The sequence below is a fragment of the Fundulus heteroclitus genome, chromosome 10 (genome assembly GCF_011125445.2).
Source record: "Fundulus heteroclitus isolate FHET01 chromosome 10, MU-UCD_Fhet_4.1, whole genome shotgun sequence".
NCBI classification, from domain to species: domain Eukaryota; kingdom Metazoa; phylum Chordata; class Actinopteri; order Cyprinodontiformes; family Fundulidae; genus Fundulus; species Fundulus heteroclitus.
Genome location: NC_046370.1, coordinates 8,939,404 through 8,951,054, shown reverse-complemented (window position 1 = coordinate 8,951,054; position 11,651 = coordinate 8,939,404).

Below are 11,651 nucleotides of genomic sequence, written 5' to 3'. Positions count from 1 at the left end.
TTCTTGATAAACCAATAAAATCATGGAGATTAAATAAAAGCATCATTCGATCTTAATAAATTCACCGGTTGGCTCCACAGTGGTCTAATTTACTTTTCTGACCATTAATTGTAAAATGAATAATTATATGCAATGTTGCTTGAACTTGCAATTCTATAAAAGTGTGAAATTTACTTTAACTGTGCTCCTTGTCTAGGTAAGTAATGGGGGGAAAAAAATGTTTTTCCGTACTTTTTGATACTGCATCTCATTTCCCAAAAAATATAAACATTAAACTTCTCAAGCACTTTCATGTTAAATGGAAAATGATTTGAAAAGTAAAACCCAAATTGTGTCTCTGTGATATGGGTCACATGTCTTACTTAGCCCCTGTTTGGCTTGTTTTGCCTAAAGCCCCAGAGCTAGAAGCCAGAAAAGCTGCTGCAGCCTTCTCCGCCAACTTTCCAAAATGGCCATAGTAAGAACGGTCATTTCAAGGGCCGACGGTGTTATCAAACAGGGCATATCATGCAAAATCTACTTTCTTAGCCCTTGAATACATTCTGTTGTGTACTAAGAGTCTCTAGGAGTGACAAAAAGTGAATTTAGTCTCTACAGATGCTGTATAGATATCTTTATATTATGTTTGGGTCATATTTTTGATGCATTCATTATTCTCTATTACGTTATTTTTTGTATATGCACTAAATACCCAGAGTTCAATCTCCAAGTGGTTGGCGTCCTTTTGCATCATAATTGCATCAATGCAGCTTGAAATGGAGGCAGTCGGTCGGACTGCGGCTCTGGTGTTCAGAAAGCCCAGGTTGCCTTGGTAGTAACCTTCGTCTCATCGGCACTGTTGGGTCTGGGTGTCTCTCTTCTTCCTCTTGACAACACTCCATTAAGGGGTTTATGTTAAGTGAGTTTTGCTAATCGTGACACTATTGTCGCTGAGGCAGATATTGGTACTCTTAGCAGTGAAAGGCAGTTTGCCAAGTTCTGCTGGATGAGGAAGCAGAATTTCCATAAAGCTTGTCAGCAGAAGGAAAACATGAAGTGGCTCTAAAATGTCCTTTTTTAAACCAAAAAAAAAAAATAAATAAAAAATAATAAGATGGGTGTTGATCCCTACCCCAACAAAAGTGAACCCATTGGGATGACTCCCTAAATCAGTGGTACCCAACCCTGGGCATTGAGTATCCCTGTCCTGCATGTTTAGATGTCTCCTCGTCCAGCTCACCTAATTTAATTATTTCCTGACGTCCTCTGCAGCCATCAGCCTCTGCAGAAGCCTCTTAATCATCTATTCATTTAAGTCAGGTGTGTAGCAGCAAGGAGACAACCTGAAACATGCAGGCCGAGGTGTCAAAGATTAGAACTTAGATACTAGGGGTTTGAAAAACACCTTCCGTAGCACTTGAAGTATCAAGTTTCTAACTCAAGTAAGAAGTACAAAGCACTGGTTTCCAAACTAGTTAAAGTATAAAAGTAAAATTTATTTTAGAAAAAAAATACCACTAAGGAAAAAACCTTAGCCACACCACAGGGGACTATAGTGTAGACTCATAACTTAGAGCTTCTGCGTAACTTTTGGCACATAGTAAATGTACTGATTGGTGTTTCTGCTTGTCTCCGGTTTCTGTCTGTGTCTCCAAAACGAGAGATTTGTGGCTTCTGTGCAAGCCGCAGAGAGCATTTAAATGGGAAACCATATTTTGCCGTCTTTATGTGTGCATCATCAAGGATAAATGGAATTTGTGGAGGTCCATAATTATTTATAATGTCATTAAAGTTAGAAATTACATTTTTGGGAGTCATGTTGAGCTTGTCCTTTTAGATAAAGACATGCTCAATAAAACAATTGCAACTCTGTTTTAGTGGATGTTTTCTATATAAAGGTGAGAGTCACTGATCCACACTGATAATGTGTAACTTGCTGCCTCTGAGGCTAAATTATTTGGCCACTTGAAAGCTTGAAAGCAGTACCGTGGTCCTATTTAAGGTTAATTTATGATCCAGTGTCACAGGACCTGCAGTTACCGTGACTGACGAACATATCCCTACCCTTTTTCCACATTTTGTACAACCACAAACTTCAAAGTATTTTAATTGGAGTGTTATTTGACGAATCGACTTTATTTTTTTTGTTTTTTTTACAAAGAAATCTGAAACGTGTTACATTCAAAGAGCCCCTTATAGTCTGATACCCCCAGATAAAATATTGCGCCACTAACACGCTTTTCTTAAGCAGAGACAGTTAATCAAAGCTAATAAAAGATTACGGGAAGATGAATGGAGCTAAAAAACCGGGCAGTGCTTGGTGAAAATCTAGTGGTTTAGCTTGGTCCATAAGATAAAATCAAAAACAAAATGTTTGTAGCTGTTATGTGGTAAAATGCAAAACAAAAACAAAAAAACTGTCAAGGATTTTGAAGTCAAGCACTGTATTGACTCCGGGACTATTAGCAACTTCGCAAATTCATACTCGTCCACACCCGCTGCTGCCACTGCCATTGCTTGTTTAGGTTCCACCAAAAAACAGCGATGTTATTTTGCGTCTTTCGTCGTTTTTGTATTTATTTATTTATTTTGGTCTTTCAGTTCATTTTAAATTCAGGTTTTGTGATTAAGCAAAGAAGGAAAAACATATCTTTAAACAGCTCTTGATAGCTGTTGGTGTTTACACCTGGGGTTCGTTTCTTCTTCTTTTTTTTTTTTTTTACACTTTCTGTTAGATGATATTTAAAAAAAACAAAACATAAATAATTAAAAAGTTCTTTTCCTGCTGAGAGTTCTCCCGTTTGGCTGCAGCGTACAGTCAGGAGAGACTAAATTTAAGCTTTTAGCAATAGGCACCAAGCTCTTGCATTGAGTTTGACAGCCTTCTCACAATATTGTGCAGGGGCGCTCTCTTAGCTTCTCATGCTGCTTAAATGTAGTATGGCAGATGGATGGTATTTGCAGGGGAGAGCGGGGGTCTCACCCTCCTTCTCGCTGCTTTCCCCCTCCCCCCCCCAGTCTCTTGCCAGTACCTCAGACATTTGAAGGGGGGAAATATGTATCAAATTAACTCTTAGCAACAGGGCCTCTGAGCTCCCTGCTCTTGTCTTTTCAGCAATCAGAGCTTTGTTATTTTAGTCTCTCAACCAAAACCAAACTGGATTCAATAGCCTCGGCAATTACCTGTAATTTTCCAACCTGGTGCATTAGCTTTCACCAGAGCAACTGCGAACAGTGAAAGATTGTCTCCTCGGTTCCTAATTTTAGCGTCCGGGCGAGGTGCAATAATTCATGAACATCAGCAGAGTGGCGCTTTTGGGAATGTTTGCTTTCCTGCAGCGGAGATCTTGTGTGGAGCACTTACTTTGCGTGAGGCCGACCTCTCAGGTGCTCAAACTAGACACCTCGGGATCTGCGGCGTCGACGCTGAAACCTCATCCGACCCATAAATTAATACTTCCTTTCAGGCTTTTGAAAGTACACGATGTGTGGCAAAAGTATTCACACCCCTTTAATTTTTTTTTTTTCCGTTCGTTGTCACATCATTCTTCAAATAGTGTATTTTATTCAGATTTCATGTGGCAGAACAACGTGAAGTAGAGCATAATTGCAAAGTTAAAGGAAAATATTATGTGGTGTTTAAAGTAAAAATCTGCAAAGTGTGGCAAACATTTGTTTTCTTTCCATTTACTCTAATACCCCTGAATAAAAATCAGTGCAACTGCTTTCCCTCAGAAGTCACCTGATTAGTAAATTGGCTCCATCTGTGAGTAATTGAATCTCAGTTTAAGTCTAGTTTTTCTGTTTCTGACCTTTTGAGGATCTTACACCAACAGTCCCATGAGGAGTTTAGAAGAGCTGCAGGGATCTAAAGCCCAGGTAGGAGTATCTGTAGACAGGATTACTATTTTTCACGCCGCCCACAAATCTGCCGTTTACGGAGGCATGGCAAAAATAAAGTAATTGTTTTTTAAAAAAAAGCCAGAAATAAGTCCTGTTTGCGGCTTGCCAAATGCTGTGTGGAGGAAACTGGTCCGACGAGACCGAAATTTAACCTTCTGGCTTTTGTGGGGAGGAAAAACCTCATCACCCTGAACATGTTATCACCATGGTGGTAGCTGTATCATGCTGTGGGGAGGCTTTTCTGTTAGCTTTATTTTTTGGCAGAGACAAAAAAAAAAAGACTTGCTAATAGAGGTCTGCAAGGTATTGACTCATGTTGGGAGAATACGGGAAGAACGCACAACCGAATCTTTAGTTCTTTATTTAGGGAATATTTGGAAAACACACTTGGGTTTTCCAAATATTCCCTAAATATTCACTCTCACCTTTATGCGCTACTTTGTGTTTTCTATCACATAAAAATCCCAATGCAATGCCTTAATGCTTGTGTTTGCACCGTGGCAAGATGTTTAAATAGTTCAATTGGTACGGACGCTATTTCACGGCACTGCATGTGTGTTTGTGCAAACCAGAGGGATATTTTCCCTTCACGGCTACCGAGGGAGAGAGTACTTCTCACACTAAAATGCAAATTAAGTTCAGCGTGGCACACAAGGACACTTGAGTGTGTGTGTGTGCATTAGCGAATTTTACCTCCCTGCAAACCAAACGCCGCGTTCTGGGCTCATCTCCATGTGATGGAGCTAAAGAAAGAGGAACTTGGGTTTGTTTTCCATTACTTAGATCACATAGTTTGAAAGAGAGAGAGAGAGAATAAAGCTTCTCCTCTGGCTTTGTTTCTTTGATTTTTATCTCCTTACAGAGGCACCATATGGTATCTGTAAGGGAGAGACAGTTTGTACTATGCAATGAATTATTTTGCGGATTAGTATTGGCATTTAAGCGCTCTTGGCTTTAAATCTTGTCTGTTTTAGATCTTAAGTACATTCCTTGGCAAACCTGCTCCCCCTCGCTAGGGCCGGCCTCCTTCCCCTCGGCCAACACATTTTTTGAAGCTGCGGAGCCTGACAGGAGTGAAAAAAGCAGCCATCTGAAGAGACCCCGGCGCTGATCCTGAATTACTTTCAGTGAAATTAAACCGTTTTTTTTTTTTCCAGTGTTTTGATGCCAGCAGGACTTTAACTTCAAGCTGTTTTTTTTTTTTTTCTTCCCCCCTCTCAAGAATCTCTCAGCATTTCTTTTCAGATTGGAGAGCTCTGAGGTTAATGTAATTACAATCTCTGATGGTTGTACAAATTGCAGGTTAGAGATGTGTCACACCCTCCCTTCAGGCGCTGCAGCAGTTGGCTCTAACGCCGTGTTTTATGTGCACCCATTAGGATGGATTTGGCCAGGTGCGTTGGTTTTGAACACGACCTCAGAGCTAGATCTCCATATTCCCTTTCCTGCAAAAAGAAACAGTTACGACATCAGGGAAAGCCACCACAGAGGTGAATAAGGGGATGGCTCCGGCCAGTTGTTTAAAACCGGTGTTCGTGGCACATTCATGTAGCCCCGGAGGTTTCCTCAACTACAAGCCGGCCTTAAAAGCAAGATCCTCCCTTCTGTTTCCAGTACAGCTGGCCTCCCTCCAGCTCCCCTTCAGAAGAAGAGGATGAATTCCTAGATGTCTGATAAGCTTCACTAGAACATGATTCCTAATGGAAGAGAGAAGAAGAGGAGGCAGATGCTATCAGCGTGCTTGAATTGCCTCGCAGCCAGATCAAACATCCTAAAAGTGCAGTGAATGTCGAATCACGCCGTGAGGTTGTTACGCATTTATCTTCGCCGTTGGTAATTGAACTTGCTTCCAAATGAAACCAACGGGCTATTTCAATGTAAACAAAACGTCATTTGCATTGTGACTGATCAGCTTTGTAGCTTTTCTCCCAATCGCTTCCCTTTGAAATAAAAAGCCTCAAAATGAATGTTCTCCCACCTTGTATTTTATTTTCCTCCAACCGAGACACTTTGTGACACCATCAATCACTTATTTCTGTTGTTTCTGTTTTTTCTTCTTCTTCCCTTTTGCTGTTTATCAGGTTGGAGACTACCACAGATCCCAGCACTTCCCCCCCCCCCCCATCATGCGTGTAAGCCTGCGTGTTTATGTGTAAAACAGCAGGACCTTCAGGATCTCGTAGTAAAAAATATCTCGCTACACCACCGTAGCATGCCAGAGGGGTCTTGATGGAGATGGAGTCATACAGAGCTAATGAAGCTCCAAACCTCAGCTATCGATCCACCTCACAACGGTGCTTCACAGAGATAACAGAGGAGGGGAGCAGTGTGTGGCATCACGCACGCTCTGATCTGTGTGACATCTAATTCGGCGTAATGAACCCAGTAAACCAGAGAGCATGATAGGGGGGCTTTCTAATGCAATGACAGGGATAGCATGGGCGGCTTTTGAAAAGCTTTGAAACGCAGCAGGTTTGTTCACAGTGCTCTCTTTCTCTCTCTCTTTATATGTGTGCATATATATATATATATATATATATATATATATATATATATATATATATATATATATATATATATATATATATGTATGTATGTATGTATATGTATATATATATGTATGTATATGTATATATATATGTGTATGTATATATATATCTGTATATGTGTATGTATATATATATGTGTATATATCTATCTGTGTGTATCTATGTCTATGTGTGTATCTATGTCTATGTGTGTATATATATATCTCTCTATATCTCTATATCTGTCTATGTATTCTATGTCTGTCTGTATGTATATCTCTCTATCTCTCTATATCTCTCTATCATCTCTCTCTTCTGTGTGTGTGTGTGTCTATCTCTCTCTTCTCTGTGTGTGTGTGTCTCTATCTCTCTCTCTCTCTATGTGTGTCTCTCTGTGTCTATCTCTGTGTCTCTCTGTATCTCTGTATCTCTCTGTCTGTCTCTCTCTGTCTCTCTCTGTCTCTCTGTCTATGTCTATATCTGTTCTCTCTGTCTCTCTGTCTCTCTCTCTCTGTCTCTCTGTCTCTCTCTCTCTGTCTCTCTCTGTCTCTCTGTCTCTCTCTCTCTCTGTGTCTCTCTGTCTCTCTCTCTCTGTCTCTCTATCTCTCTTCTCTTCTCTCTGTCTCTCTCTCATGTCTCTCTTCTCTTCTCTCTCTGTCTTTCTCTTCTGTCTCTTCTATCTCTCTATCGTCTCTCTCTTGTTCTATATTCTCTCTCTCTCTCTCTCTGTCTTTTCTCTCTCTATCTCTCTGTTCTCTCTCTCTGTATCTCTCTTGTCGCTCTGTCTCTTAATAGTATCTCTGTATCTCTCTTCTTCTCTCTCTCTCTCTTCTCTCTCCTTTTCTCTGTTCTCTTCCTCTCTTCTCTCTGTTCTCTCTCTCTCTCTCTCTTCTCTCTCTCTATCTCTTTATCTGTTCTGTATGTATTATGTATATGTTCTGACGACCCGCCCCCGTGGTTTCCCACTCAGTCCTTCGCCCTTACAACTATTTATTGTTACTGTAGCTTTGCCTCATTTTCGACCAATTTTCTTGTGTTCTTTTTTCGAACTGTTGTGTTGAATGAACTATTTTGACTTTAAAACACTCTAATGTTCAGAGGACTGGTCAACAACCTGACTGCAAAGTGCCCAGGTCCTGTGTTTAGGAAACACATCGAAATCATGATTACTTAAACCTCCTACTTTCGCAAGTGTTTCCTGGCGATCTGTTAGTTAGACTTAATAAGCACAACATCACTCCTAGGTACTCACTTGCAACAAATATATCTATGCATGGTAGATAGAGATTTAACAGATATAATATGCATTTACCATCTGTTTACGAACAAATTGTGCAAATGCAGCCACATCCAATGAAGATAATTTCCTTTAAATAATCTTTTTTTCAAATCATACAGTGTAATTTCATTCACTCTTAGTATAGAGATAATGATAACCATCACAGATTTCCTTTTTTTTTACGTTTTTTTTTTCTTTTTGTAGTTGCGTAAATAAAATTGTAAAAGATCCAGACATTTTATTTAATCTAGGAAAAAATGCAGCGGAGATAATTACTCCTTTCACTGAGGCAGCAATGGTTTAAATTCGCTCTGTCATTCCTGAGCAATAAAAGGTGTCAAAACCCTCATGACATTCCGACTCATTCTAGCTGATTTAAATAGACTTTGAAAAAAAAAAAAAAAAGAGGCTTCCTTTTCCATGACCACCTCTGCTGCTGGTGCAAATGAAAATGCCCTTCCCAAAATAGATCATTTTTACCCTTCAGATGTCCACTTTTATTTTAAGCCTGGTGACACCGTGCCATCCATCACACTCAGCTTTTCAGCCCTGGGGAAAACACTGATACTATGCTGGGGAAGTGTGATAGCATGCTGTAGCTGAGCTGCTGGCCTCTCTATGGTTAGATTACCGCTAATTTCATCTCAGAGTAGCATTTAAGTTTTCTTTCTGCGAGTAAAGTGGAAGTTGCTCCTCCCTTTATGGTAAACATCGAAAATGGATGCTCTCCCTTTCCAGCTCTTCCCTCAAATTACCCGTCGACATGGCCAGATATCACTCCGCATTGTCGTCTGCCTGGAAAATTGCACATCTGAATGCTTTCTTGAGTGTTTTGGCTGGGTGGGAATTATACAAAGTGTACCCAGCACTTTGATCATCTTGACCTGGAAATGGGATAGTCCCTCGACTTCACAGGCCTCCCTGACACCTAGGAAACTAGAGCTGGTAGTCTTGAAACATGATCTGCACCGCAGTACTAAAGCCTGAACTTCTCCTGTTTCGTACTGGTGGTAATTTTGCACGGCTCAGAGTCAGTCCCCCCCCCCCCCCCCCCCCCCACAAGCCAATTGAGTTTAAGCTGTTTTAAACCCTGTTTGAATTATACATTTATGAATATTACAGGAACTATCAATGGGCAGCTTTTAGGCACTTTAAATTTTCTAACTTCAACTTTCAACTCCAGTTTTGAGGTTAGTGGATAATTGACCGAATGAGTCGGGATTAGGGACTTTTTGATCGTGGATAGTTTTTTCCGAATGGTAAAAGTTGTGGCGGGTTGTTTTGGATCTGTTTGTGTTTATCTGAGCAGTTTGAATCCATTCTGATTGGAGCGCGGTTTGCTGAGTGCACAGATAAAGGGATTGAGGGAGTTTTAACAAGAGTGTGCCAGTTTTTAGTCATACCTGCGTATACGAGGCCTTTTAAAAGTATTCAGACCCCTGGAACTTTTTCACATTTTTCTCATGTTGCAACAGCAAACTTTTATCTCTTCTATTGGAGTTTTATGCAATAGACCAACACAGAGTCTAAGACACATTATTGTAAGGCAGGAAGAAAGTGACGTTTATATATATATATATATATATATATATATATATATATATATATATATATATTTATATATATATATATATATATATATATATATTTTTTTTTTTTTTTTTTTTTTTACAAATGATAATCTGAAAAGTGTGGCTAGCATCCATACTTTGTAAAGCCACATTTAGCTGCAATTACTGCTGCAGAACTTTTAAGGGGATGTTTCTACAAGCTTTACACATCTAGACTAAAACTTTATGCTTCTATGCAAAACAGCTCAAGCTCAATCAGGATGGAGAGTATCCGTGTTGCCACAGACTCTCACTTGGATTTAAGTCTGGAATTTGACTGGGCCACTCCGAGACATGAATATGCTTCCACTGTATCTTTGGCTGCGTATTTAGGGTGGTTGTCCTCCTTGAACGAGAACCTCTGCCCAAGTCTCAAGTCATTTTCAGCCTCTAACAGATTTTCTGCCAGTGTTGCCCTGAGCTGAACTCCATCCATCTTCCCATCGTCTCTAACCTGCGTCTCTGTCCCTATATAAGAAAAGCATCCCCACAGCATGATGCTGCCACTGTCATGTTTTCCTTTTGGGAATATGTGCTCAGGACGATTCTCAGTGTGAGTTTTTTTTCTATTGCAGATTTCTTTTTCTCACTTCTATAATATGCAGAGTTGTGGAGTTATCCTGTTTGATTATACCTGAGCTGTGGATCACTGCATCTCCTCCAGTTACCATGCTTCTTCTGACTCATTCCTTTATCAATTTTCTCCTTGCCGAGCCTGTTACCTTAGCTGGACAGCCACATATTAGTAGGTTTGCAGTTGTTTCATAACCTTTTCATGTTCAGAAGATGGATTGGCCAGAGGTGTTTTATAACCTAACCCTGGGTGAAACTTCTCCACAACCCGTCTGCTGTGTCCCTTGGTCTTCATGTTTGTTCACTGATGTTCATTAACAGAGCTATAGGACCTTTACAGAACAGCTGAGGTTAAATGACACCCCCCACTAACACCATTTAGTCATTGGATTGTAATTAGGGGTATAAGAGTAAAATGGGTCTGATATCAAATCCAGACTGCTTTCCAAATGTTTAGTTGTAAAATAACTGAAAAACCATAAACCATAATTTCTGCATACACCGAGGGTCGTGGTTGAAACAAAAGAAATGTGAAAAAGTTATGGTGCGTTGACACTTTAGCAACGCACTGACTTTTCTGCTAAAAGGAATTCCGACTTTACTGTTCTGAGCAATTTAATGCCGTGTCAATCCTGCTAAGGGTAGAAATGTATTAGACAGAGGCGGCGTGTAAAGCCGCTGCGTGGCTTTTAAAGTTCACCACCCTTTTAGGACTACTCCATCGAGCCTCCAGCCTTTGATCAGCGTTAACATAACGGCTAACCCTGACAGTTTATTTTCTGCTTTTGTCCAAAGAAGACCATTTGTGTCAGAGAACAATCTCCTCTTCCTCTCGCACATTGGCACACCTCAAAAGAAAAATGTCAGGGTCAGAGACGGGCCATTAGCCCAGAGTGGGCTCTTTTTGTGCTCCCAGAACCCATTGAAAACACCTTTTTAGTCCTCAACAGATGATACCGTGACACAGCGACGACGGGCTTGACCCGGACCTTGACTTAAAAGACATTTAAGAAACAAAAAAAACAAAAAAAAAAGAAAATAGTGAAGCCCTGGGGAGGAGAGAATAAATGACACATTGAATGCTTCATAAGGAACGTACCTGCTTTGCTTGGCTACATTGTAATACCTTGTACGTTAAATTAACGACATAGTCACCCTCTATTCATGGGTATTATACCCTTCTTCTTCTTTTTTTTCTTTACTAAGGTCGCTCCTCTGTTGGTGCAAATGTCATAGCGCTTTAATGAGAGCTCCACTGTACTCCACAATAGGAGCTTTTCAGGCAGATTAAATGTATCACTGTGCTGAAAACTTTCCTTTCCTCTCCTCCGCCCCTTTGGCCCTATTGTGACACCGTGGTTTTACAGAGCAGCCTGTTGCTGAAAAACAAGGTTAAGAAAGATCCGTATCAAAGGAGGAGTGTTTTTGTGTGGCTTGCGGGAGAGTCTCGCTTCAGGTTTCCACCTGAAACACAAAGGTGTTTTCTTACCTGATTTGTATTCATTCACACAATGAGTGGGCCTGCCTCTCTTGTTTCCAAGTAAGGAGAGTCCAGACGAAACTTTTGTTCGCCCTATCATTGGATATGTGCTTGTTGCTTCCTCCGGTACGAGCCTTGGAGTCCAGCCACATGGCTTTGTCGTAGATACATTTTTTTCTCCCCCTGTTCCTTTTCCTCTTCTTTGTTGTCCTGTGTGTGTTCTAAAGAGCCTCTTACAGATTTGCATGTGAGCAGTGCTGTTGATTTTTCCATCTTCTGGATCCATTATTCTGGCAGAA